The sequence below is a fragment of the Hyperolius riggenbachi genome, chromosome 1, assembly GCF_040937935.1.
Source record: "Hyperolius riggenbachi isolate aHypRig1 chromosome 1, aHypRig1.pri, whole genome shotgun sequence".
NCBI classification, from domain to species: Eukaryota; Metazoa; Chordata; class Amphibia; order Anura; family Hyperoliidae; genus Hyperolius; species Hyperolius riggenbachi.
This window is the reverse complement of record NC_090646.1, coordinates 446,419,418-446,431,570: the sequence shown is the minus strand read 5'-3', so window position 1 is coordinate 446,431,570 and position 12,153 is coordinate 446,419,418.

Sequence of the window (12,153 nt, the reverse complement as noted above, 5' to 3'; positions counted from 1 at the left end):
ACTAGATTGTGAGCCCCTCTGAGGGACAGTTATTGGCAAGACAATATACTCTGTTCAGTGCTGTGTAATATGTTGGCACTATACAAATACTAAAATAAATATGAGATCTTGTTCTTATTGGTTTATTCCTGTATACAGTAGAACCTCGGTTATCTGGCACCAATGGGGATTGGCTAATGCCAGATAAGTGTACTTTCTGGTTGCTTGAGACTCCATGTTAAAAAAGGCCTAGCTAATACAGTACTGTACCCCACACTATATGCATACTATGAACTCTGTATTAAATGTTATAATACAGTTATTAAAAGGATATTAAGCTTGGGGGAGCTGTGGAACAAGGTCTATAAGTATAGCAGAGCCAACAAACGGCCTACAAAATAGGCCTTCACCACCGTGAGTACTGATGGTGGTACTATTACTGTTATTTTTGCCGTATTCCTTTACTGTGCCCTATTGTTGCCAAATCCAGTTCTGGGCACAACCCAGTCATGCTTGGCGAAATAAAACCGGATTCTGATTTGTGCTGTATGGTTAAGACTGCTGGTTACTTGAGTTCTCGATGACTCTACTGTAATTGGAGTGTAATTTCCTTTATAAAAGGGGTTATTTTATCTATTGCCACTAGATGGCGATAACCAACTATGCGCCTAGGCTAATTTGTAGAGAATTTTTTCCCAATGAGTTTACTTACTATCTTAAAACAGAAAGAATTTGCGATAATTCAGGTTGGAGTGAGCTTGAGGTGTCTCCCAGTGCAACACTGCTGAATATATGCAAATTAACCATTGTACCCTTAGAAGCTAAACACACTTCCAGAACCGCTGGAATGCAATGATGTGTCAGCTTGTTAATTTGTACAGAGCCATAATAATCCAACATGCATACAGACTGTTTCGGATTGTTTGATCCTCATCAGTGCATGGCATGGATTAATTTGGCTCTATGGAGTAGGGCTTGTGAATCGGATCCACAAGCCCTACTCCATAGAGCCAAATTAATCCATGCCATGCACTGATGAGGATCAAACAATCCGAAACAGTCTGTATGCATGTTGGATTATTATGGCTCTGTACAAATTAACAAGCTGACACATCATTGCATTCCAGCGGTTCTGGAGGTGTGTTTAGCTTCTAAGGGTACAATGGTTAATTTGCATATATTCAGCAGTGTTGCACTGGGAGACATCTCAAGCTCACTCCAACCTGAATTATCGCAAATACTTTCTGTTTTAACCACTTGAGGACCCACCCTTTACCCCCCCTTAACGACCAGCGCTGTTGTTGCTGATCTGTGCTGGGTGGGCTCTCCAGCCCCCAGCACAGATCAGCGTGCAGGCAGAGCGACCAGATCGCCCCCCTTTTTTCCCCACTAGGGGGATGATGTGCTGGGGGGGTCTGATCGCTCCTGCCTGCGGGTGTTGCGGGGGGGGGGGGCACCTCAAAGCCCCCCTCAGCGGCGAAATCCTCCCCCTCCCTCTCCTACCTGGCCCCCCTGGTGTTCCGGGCTGCACAGGACGCTATCCGTCCTGTGCAGCCAGTGACGGGACGTCCCCTGTCACATGGCGGCGATCCCCGGCCGCTGATTGGCCGGGGATCGCCGATCTGCCTTACGGCGCTGCTGCGCAGCAGCGCCGTACAAATGTAAACAAAGCGGATTATTTCCGCTTGTGTTTACATTTAGCCTGCGAGCCGCCATCGGCGGCCCGCAGGCTATTCACGGAGCCCCCCGCCGTGAATTGACAGGAAGCAGCCGCTCGCACGAGCGGCTGCTTCCTGATTAATCAGCCTGCAGCTGGCGACGCAATACTGCGTCGCTGGTCCTGCAGCTGCCACTTTGCCGACGCGCGTTATGAGTGCGCGGTCGGCAAGTGGTTAAGAAAGCAAACTTGTTTTTCTTAACATCTTAGTAAGGGGGCTTTTAGGACCATTGTAGTCCCTTACACACTCCAATGAGTTCTGGGTCACCATGAGCTTGCTGGTTAGTCTTTACTTACTATGTAATGATACTGTACATGTCAAACTCTGGCTTGTAGACCAAATTCGGCCTGCAGAGCCATCAAATATGGCCTGCAAGTGGTTTCCCCACTTTGCACTATGGTTGGCCCACTTTAGACCGCCAGGGAAGCTATATTGGATGTAGGTTTCATAATTTTTTTATTGAATTTTTTTTTTAAATTATAATACAGTCATTTCAATGACATATCTTAATAACATCAAAATTACATCAAAGGAATAAAATATCAAGGACCAATCGAATAATTACAGTGTATAGTGTAAAATGATCTTAACCTATTTTGGTTCCTGGACGTCTCCCGGCCCGCGGTTCGTTAGCCAGGCAATCAGTGAATTGGGCTATGGTGCCCGATCACTGATTCCTCTCCCCTGCTGAAAAAGCGACAGCTTCTCTCGGAAGCTGCGCCTTTTTGGCTGTTACCTCCCCCATGCGTCGCTCTAAGCGTGTGTTACGCTTAGAGTGACGTCATGTAAACAAACTCATGGCCGCCATCTTGTGGCCAAAAAGTAATACTACAACTAAAAAAAAAAAATGAAAATCAACAGACATTTACATTATAACACTACTGTTCACCTCCCACCCTCCCAAAACTACCCAAATAAAATGTTTAATATAAAAAAAAAAACATGTAAATATTTACCTAAGGGTCTAAACTTTTTAAATATCAATGTAAAGATGAAATATTTCTATATTTTTTTTATTTTAAACTTGTAAATAGTGATGGATGCAAAACGGAAAAAATGCACCTTTATTTCCAAATAAAATATTGTCTCCATACATTGTGATAGGGACAGAATTTTAACGGTGTAATAACCGGGACATATGGGCAAATACAATACGCGAGTTTTAATTATGGAGGCATGTATTATTTTAAAACTATAATGGCTGAAAACTGAGAAATAATAAATTTTTTCCGTTTTTTTCTTATTCTTCCTGTTAAAATGCATTTACAGTAAAGTGGCTCTTAGCAAAATGTACCCCCCAAAGAAAGCCTAATTGGTGGTGGAAAAAACAAGATATAGATCAGTTCATTGTGATAAGTAGTGATAAAGTTATAGGCTAATGAATGGGAGGTAAACATTTCTCAAGTGAAAATGACGGAACGCGAATGGGTTAATATATACACTTATACATTTTTCACAATGTGTCCAAAAAATTTTCAATAAAATACAACTTAAATATTAACACTTAACCTGGAGATATATTTCCTGGAAAATGGGGGACTGAAACCTCCCTACTGAGATTCCAGGATAGTCTTCAATGATACTATTACTATATTGTATTTTTAAATACGTGTGACACGGCTGTCCCTTTGGAGGACAAGAGAGCGATCGGCTCTCATAGGCAGAAGCCTATGACAGCCGATCACCGTGATTGGCCGGCTGCAGGAGGGAGGAAAGGGACATAAATAATGAATTAAAAAATAAACCACAATAATATTTGTAAAAGAAAATAAACACAAGGTGGGGCGATCAGACCCCACCAACAGAGAGCGCTGTTGGGGGGGGGGGGGGGGAAATCACTCGTGTGCTGTGTTGTGCGGCCCTGCAGCTTGGCCTTAAAGCTGCAGTGGCCATTTCAGCAAAAAAAAAAAAAAAAAAGGCCTGGTCTTTGGGGGGGTTTAACACTGCAGTCCTCAAGAGGTTAAATAGGTGATGTTCTTATGAAGTGTGAAATGGTGGATTCATATCAACTTGCTGATTTTTCATGAATAGTAGAAATATGACAACATATCAATATCAGATTATTGAGCTATATTGGATGTAAAGCCCAAGATCACCAAGGGCAGGGAGGGGAAAAGCACTAGACACCAAAGAATTGTTTAGGGGAGAGGGGTTCACTAGACACCAGGACATTGTTTAGGGGTGTGAAGTGGGACCACTAGACACCAGAGAATTGTGTTATGGGTGGGAGGGGGACCACTAGAGACCAAGGAGCTGTATAGGGGAGGGGGGCACTAAACAACAGGGAACTGTATGGTTGGGCGGGGGGGGCACTAGAAACAGAGAAACTGTACAGGGGAGGGAGGGGCCATTAGACACTTGGGAGCTATTTAGGGAGGGAGGATCACTAAATGGCAGGAAACTGGCATTTTAGTAGTGCTCCAAAGTGGACATAAATTGAACAATGGCACCAAGTTGCGGGCCAACCTCAATGTCTAGTGGCCAACTCCCTTCCTTATAAAGTGCCCTGTTGTCGATTGCCTCCTCCCTCCCCAATATAGTTCCCTGGCCTTCAGTGGTCCTCCCTCCCCTATACAGTTCCCTGGCTAGTGGCCACCTCCCTCATACAGTTCCTCTGTGTCTAGTGGCCCCCTCCCTTCCCTATATAGTTCCTTGGTGTCTATCTCCCCCCCCCCCCCCACACACACACACACACACTGTTCCCTGGTCTCTAGTGGCCCCCCTCCCACAATTCCCTGGTGTCTAGTGGTCCCTCTTCGCACCACTAAAGAGTTCCCTGGCGTCTAGTGCCCCCCATACAGTTCCCTGATGTCTAATGCTTCCTCCTCCCCCATATGGCTTCCCTGTTAATCAAGGGCTTCACCTCCAATGTAGCTTCGCTGTTAGTATAGAGTGGGATACACATAGTGCAAAGTGTGAAAATCACAGGCCAAATTTGATGGCTCTCAGCCAGAGTTTGACAATATATTTGAAGTAGGGCCTTCACATTCTTCCATCCGGCCCATCATTTCAGCACTGTCCTCCAGTGTAGTTATTGAACCTGCTGTCTCTTTGAAACTACTTGTCTCCCCAAGTAGCTCAAGAAAACAAGCACACCACCTGGTCTGGTCTGGTCTGCACATGCCCAGTAGGGGTGCACTCATCCTCAAAGGACACGAGTAGTTCCAAAGAGCTCTACAACCTAGCAGGTCAAACAGCTACACTGGAGGACAGCGCTGGAATGTCTGGCCTAATAGAGGAATGGGAAGGCTGTATGCTATCCAGAGCTTTCCGTCTACTAAGGTAAGAATGAAACCTGACGTTTCTTACTTCAGGTTAACTTTAAACATGCAAACAAAGAAAGTCCAGGTGCTCACACTGCTATTGTTAAAGGCACCAGGGAGTCTACCAGTCCACAACCGAATCCTATAAGGTGTAAGCATACAATGCAGAAAGAAGGTGACTCAGTCTCCACCTGGATTCTTAGCAATTGAAGCCATCTATCATGTCATAGCAAAAGATTGTCCACAACATTTTGGCCAGAGGGCCTTTTTCAAGTGCTTGCACAATAAATCTGTGAACACATTTAAATACAATACATGATCAGATAAACACCCTAATGCAAGGTACACATGAGATTTTCTGGCAGATTTACTGTCAGATCAATTATTTCCAATATGTGTGATTTGAGTTCCAAACGATTTTCCGTTCACTCCTATGGAAAATCGATCGGAAATGTTGGAAATAATCGATCTGACAGTAAATTTGCCAGAAAATTTCATTGTGTGTACCTAGCATAAAGGTGGTACATTAAGCAACTTGGTGGCTGGTTGACCATAAGATTTGATAATTATTGAATCGGATGAAAATAGGTGCCGTCAAGAGCATGCCCGGTCAATGATACAATTTCGGGCCACAATTGGTCACATGCATCGGTCGGACGGACGGCAAGATGTATGGCCGACTTGTTTGATCGGGTGCACGGTGGTAATGGCCAGTTCACATGGGTGTTCAACACTGGCTGAGTGAATGGGCAGTACTTATACTGTCGTTTGCTAGAACAATTGTTCCAGAAAAGCATGACAGAAGCCGTGTGAACCAGCCCTAAGAATAAATGAGCATTGGGAATGCATGTTTTGAAAATTTGAGATATTCAGGACCTCTACCTTGAAGTGGTTAGCTTTGCCTTAGGAAAGGAATTCCGCAACCTCTTTAATTACATTTATCTTAAAATATAGACAAACAGAATTCCCTGCGCTGCTATAGGCTCATGCATATTTGATTTTCTTCCAATATGCAGACAATACAAAGTCGTGCAAGGCATGAGAGATTTCTTACTTGAGTTCAGTGCTGATGTAAAATGAACACAGCCTCGGAAGAAGAGCCAGGCAGTGCAAAACGGCCATTAGGCTGCTCAGAACTGGCACCCAGTTCATTTGACTCCAACACAGAGTTCCCAACCCTGTCCTCAAGGCCCAGTACGTTTTGCAGAAAACCACAAATATGCACAGGTTAGTGTCTCAGCAGAGCTGATTAACTACCTTTGTGGATTTCCACAAAACATGCACTGTCGGTGGGCCTTGAACACAGGGTTGGGGAACACTGGGTGTAGGACACTTTTGTCCATTCCAGTCAGTGAGGGGTACAATATAGTCATCCAGGGTAAACTAGAATTGCTTTTTAACTTTCACCTCAGATGGGTTTCAGCAAAAGCCATTAATCCAATCTCCTTCATCCTACTTGAGTGGTTGGTTCCCACATAAGTAGCTCATAGGGGAGGAAAAGACATGCATTGAATACACTAGTTATGAGTAAAATCCTTCAATGTGTTGTAGAGGTGTCTAAACACATCCTTTATGGAGCATTCTGATTTTAAGGAGAGATACGATAAAACGCTGATTATAATCTCATCTAAGAGCACCAGAAAAACAAGATCACATTAAGTGGCAGGGAAAGTCCCAGCTGCTTACCTGTAGCCGTGCTTCGGCGAGTCCTCCAGGACGGCTGCTGCTGAGACATTGTTGTCTCCTCTCACAACTGGAAACATCTGAAATAAATTCTAAGGTTAATTGAGTCTGAGCCCATAAAGGAACTCCTCCCTCCACACCTCCTCAGTTTAATCCGAGTACCCATTCATACGTCTATTACAATCAGGGCCGGTTCAAGTAACAATGGGGCCCTAGGGCAAGATTAGCCTGGGGGCCCCCCAACAGACACCCCCCCGACCAAAAAGCGCCATCAGAGGCCCTTTATTGCAGCCAAATTTCCCTCCAGGGCCCCTGAGCTGGCTGCTGACCCTCCCCCAATCATCCCCCAACTTAACAGACTCTGCAGTGTCCCTGGGGAGCAACAGTTCAGATAGGGGAGGGACAACTTGGGGGCCCCTACAGGCTCTGGGGCAACTGCCTATTTTTTCCTATGGTAGCTCCGGCCCTGATTACAATCTTTTATAAACTAGGGTTGGGAACTCAGGCAGCCGTCCTGGAGGACTCGCCGAAACACGGCTACAGGTAAGCAGCTGGGACTTTCTATCATCGTCCTCCAGGACGGCTGCTGCTGAGACCAGCGAGAAATTTACCTTAGGGAGGGATAATGGCCTGTAGAACTTTTCGCCCAAAGCTTTGGTCCTGGCTTGAAAGTTGCTCGACCCGATAATGTCTGTATTAATTCAAGCAAAGTGTGTGCAGCCTGGGAGCTTTCTCCTATGGGAGCAGGAGGCTGTTTAGATGCTGTGTGACAATCTTTGCATATATTTCTAGTTGCACCCTCCTGAAGCCTAGCATTGCACACTCTACATCTGATTTTTAGCTTTGCCACGGCTTTCTGTAGGGAAGAGACACAAACAGAAAAACAAAAGCTCTCCTTAGAACCTGCTGCCTGCACAATGCAATTTAAAATTATAAGTATAACTTTTCCCTACATACCCGCGGACTTGTAGCCGACCTGACCGGAATAGCCGCTGGGGTATCATCCGCCGCCGTACTGGAGGACTGCGACTGCTCCATAGTGCATGCGGGAGCGGCGTTCCATGTGCTTCAGCACGGCCCTTATGGCCGCAGTTCCTGGATCAGGACGCCGCCACGCCTCTCCTCACCAAACGTCCGGAAGCGGAAATGACGTCACCGGCCAAAGTCTCATTCCCGCGAGACTTCGCTGCCGGCTTTCATGCTTCCAGCCCCGACATGGAAAGCGCTAATTGAATGGCGGCAAACAGCGGCTGTTCAGACGTCCTCGCCTGAGCCATAGGAGAACAGGTAACCTCCAGCACCTCACCATCTCCTACCAGGCTGGAACTTCCAGTTACCAGCCCCAACCTCTGTTCAGGCAAACCTACACTGTCTAAACCATGGGTGCCCACACTTTTTCAGGTCGCGAGCTACTTTTAAAATGACCAAGCCTAGGAGATCTACCAAAAAAAACACACACACACACACACACACACACACACACACACACACGCACACGCGCACACACACACGCACACACACACCCCAGCATAGTTAGGCACAGTGAGTGTCATGATCCCCCCTCCCCATCACAGCATAGTTGTAAAAAAATGGTCACAGAACCCTTCTCTTCAACACCTGTCCCCCCTTTCACAATCCTTCTCCCACCACAGCACATGGCTCCTGTGATCAACACATCTATAAACGCCCCCTCCAACCACCGCAATCCCCCCATCTTCATCAAATCTAAACTTCCATATGCCCAGTTGCCCACCTTGCAGAGCAGTCTCTTTAGCCCCCTTTCTGTGCGCAGCATCAGTCGCCTCTGTTCGCCTCACAAGAGTGGGGATGACTGTTAGACGTCACTGAAGACCCGCGGGACTTGGGGAGGAGTGGCCACACGGCTTGCATCACAGAGCCTGAAGGGGAAGGAGAGGCTCCCCATTTGCTCCTCTCCCCTTCAGCCACGCCTCTCCCCATGAGCCGCGCCTCTCCCCTGCAGCTGCTAGGAGAAAATGACAGCCGAGGCTACACGTAATTTCACAGCCGCAACCACGCTGCAGCTAAATATGACAGGACGCGGCCGGACGGCCGCGATCTACTCAGAGGGCGGTCGCGATCTACCGGTAGATCGCGATCGACGTATTGGGCACCCCTCTAAACATACGGGCGCCCCAGGCAAAACCCATATGAACAGAAAATAAACTGCTACCTAAGCAGGTGTCCAGTGTGAACTGGGAAACAAACAAAAACTGAGGAGGTGTGGAGGGAGGCGTTCCTTTATGGGCTCAGGCTCAATTAACCTTAGAATTTATTTCAGGTGTTTCCAGGTGTGAGAGGAGACAACAATGTCTCAGCAGCAGCCGTCCTGGAGGACGATGGGAGAAAGAGATCCTTCCAGAGCAGAGGTCCCCTAACTTTTTCGGTTAAAGGGCCAGGTCAACATACTTCAGACTGCTTGGGGGCCGGAACACACAAAATAATATTGAAAACCATTACACTGAATATAGGTATTGATTACCCCCAGCGTCTGGGGGGTCAGTGAAAAAGCCAAATGCGGCCCGCGGGCCTTAGTTTGAGAACCATGGTTCCAGAGTGACAACATGTTTCTGCATTAAGAGTGACATGTTTTGGTGGAAGTTCTAGGGGTTGATGCTTTAAACGCCAGTAATACTGCTGTGCACACATAGCGCACGACAATATTACTTTCACTTCGGCCTGCAGTACCGCAAGTTACACCATTAGCACTAGTAACGTCGTGTTACAGCAGCAATGGCCGCCCGACTACTACCGCGAGTCGCACTAATGGTGCAACTCGTGGTACTTGCAGGAGGAAGTGAAGGTAATATTGCCGTGCACTGTGTGAGCACCGCAGTATTACTGATGTTTAATGCATCAACTCCCATCACAGCTATCTTGGGATACCTGTATCAGCAACCTATGCCTACAACAAAGTATTGAGATGTCTGCACTTCACGTGGAGCCTGACCTCCTTCATATAATACGTTTTCAGCATGGGCCTTCCTCTGTGCAGAACGCCCTCCAAGGCAGCTTCCTTGGGATGTAAGTCTGATCCTGTTCAGAAACAGAAAACACTTTTTAGTCTTCCTTCACTGAGAGGGGCGGGGGAGAGGCGGCGATGCGAGTCTGATAGACGCGACTGGAGGCAGGGCTGCAGCCGTTAGCCCTGCCTCCAGGAAGACAATCCCCACGACCAACTTGCCGACCATCTTTTGCGGGGGGGTGGGTTGGGGGTGAAGGGACCCCCGTTTAGCCGCGGGATAGCGGCGTTTTAGCAGGGGCACACGTGCCCCTGCTATATATAAGACCTGAAGCGAGATTTAGTCTCGCTTCAGTGTCTCTTTAACCTGAATCTGCTCATTAGTCTTTCTAAACAATCTAATTGCCACAGCTTAGAAGAACTTAAAAAAAAAATAATAAAATAAAAAAAAATAAAAAAAAAAACTTTACACATGCCATGCTTTCTGATGTGAAATACATCTGAAAACAGGTACTCAAGAGGTTAAAAACACAGCCTGGGGTATTTATGGAAAGCCTTGTTTGTTCCGATCACTCTGCTGCTGCCTGGGAGCTCTGTCTCCATTAACTTTGCTGTTATCGAAGGCCTGATTCACACTTCGTGCGCTTCTGTCCGCTTTTTTTCAGCACATAATGTTAACAGATACATGTTGCTGAAAAAAACCGCACAGAAGCGTACAGAATCGCATTGGTGTGAATGAGCCCTAATAACGTCTTCAAAGCAGGCGGTATTCTCTGTGCCATTACCGCCTGCTCTAATATTTATGAATTGACATTTACTGACATGTGTACCGCATAAGACGGTAATTTACCTCACTGCTCGGTGATTTCAGCTTTTCATGCGGTAACTGCTTTTATGAATTGACATTTTGCTAAGCGCTTGGTAAAGTCACCTGTTTTCTGCATTACCGCATGCGGTAATGCTTTCTGAATGATAGCCTATGGGCCTGATGCACAAAAGGCATGTGTTACACTACTAATGTAACAAGTGCTGCTCCCTTGGCATAAGTATCTGTAAAATTGACCACGGCAATGTTACCAGCCTTTTTGTTCATCAGGCCCAGTGTTTGGGCAGCTTAAGTACCCAAAATTGTTTTAGACCTACACATAACAATGTCAAGTTGAAATTAAAAAGGAAAAAAAAAAAAAAAAAAAAAAAAAAAAAAAAAAAAACTTTCTTTCAGGGGTAGACTGATAATTTTTATTTTATTCGGAGAAAAGGTTTGGAAAGACTCATGGACAGAGGTCTTTGTGCGGTTTTATATTATCTTAACTAGTGTTTTTGTTCCAACTCGGCATACTGAATTCAGAACACCACTCTTCAGCACCATTTCAGTACTAAACAAGCAGTGAGGCAGTATATGCACTTCACTGTGCGTTTCTTGTGACTCTTGATACTTTCTCCTTCCGGCTTCGGAAGCACAAGTAAGGGCCGGTGCACACCAAAACCCTCTAGCAGATCCGCAAAACGCTAGAGGTTTTTGAAGCAGATTTTCAGAGAGATTCTAGGCATGTTTAGAGAGATTTTCTAAACATGCTAGCGTTTTTTGGGGTGTTTTTGTGTAGCAGATTTCATATATTGTTACGCCTGGAAAACCGCTTTGAGCTAGCGTTTTTCAGAGCGTTTTGAGCTTTTCCTATACTTTACATTGAGGCGGAAACGCATCTGCAAACAACAAAAATGCTGCAGGAGCCACGTTTGCTAAAAACCTCAAACTGCTGGTCTGCACAATCCCATTGAGATACATTAGCCAAGCGTTTTCACAGGCGGCAGCAGTTTTGAAAACACTACCAAAAACGTTTGGTGTGCACCAGCCCTTAGTGAACTCCTTTTGACCTTGTCTGTTGTGGCGTTAAGCAGTATTCAGTTGTCTGGAATGAAATATGTAAATTTGAACACCACTACTAGTCTAAGGCTGGTTTCACAATGGGACGTTAAAGTCCCACGTTACAGCAGCCAGTAACGCAGCCTAACTCACAGCACTGTAAAATCAATGTGCTGTTCACAGTGTACACGTTGCATTACATAGTAACGCAGCACGTTTAAACAAAGTGCTGCATGCTGTATGTTATATGGGGCTAAGCCACTTTAGACTGTTTGCACATGCTCAGTAATGTTGGAGGAGGAGGACTCCCCTCCTCCTCTGAGGCCAACCACATGGCTAATTAATATTCACTGCACTGTGGTGACTCATGGTGGGACTGTAGTGTTGTCCAGATCATGAACGAATTGTTCATTTGATCCGGATCTTTTTTGTGAGTCGGATCATCACAATGAAAGATTCGGTTCACAGTGAATGTCTGTCTGGAAGAAACCGGAACATACAGAATGTACAGTGCAGGGAAAGTCCTGTCCTGTTAGTCATTTCACCCAGTCTGTTTCCCTAGTAAAATGATTCAAATGATTCGGTTCAAAGATCTGGATCTTTTTAATGATCCGATTCAAATGATCCAAATCCTTAAAAAGATCCGGACTTCCTATCACTAACCTG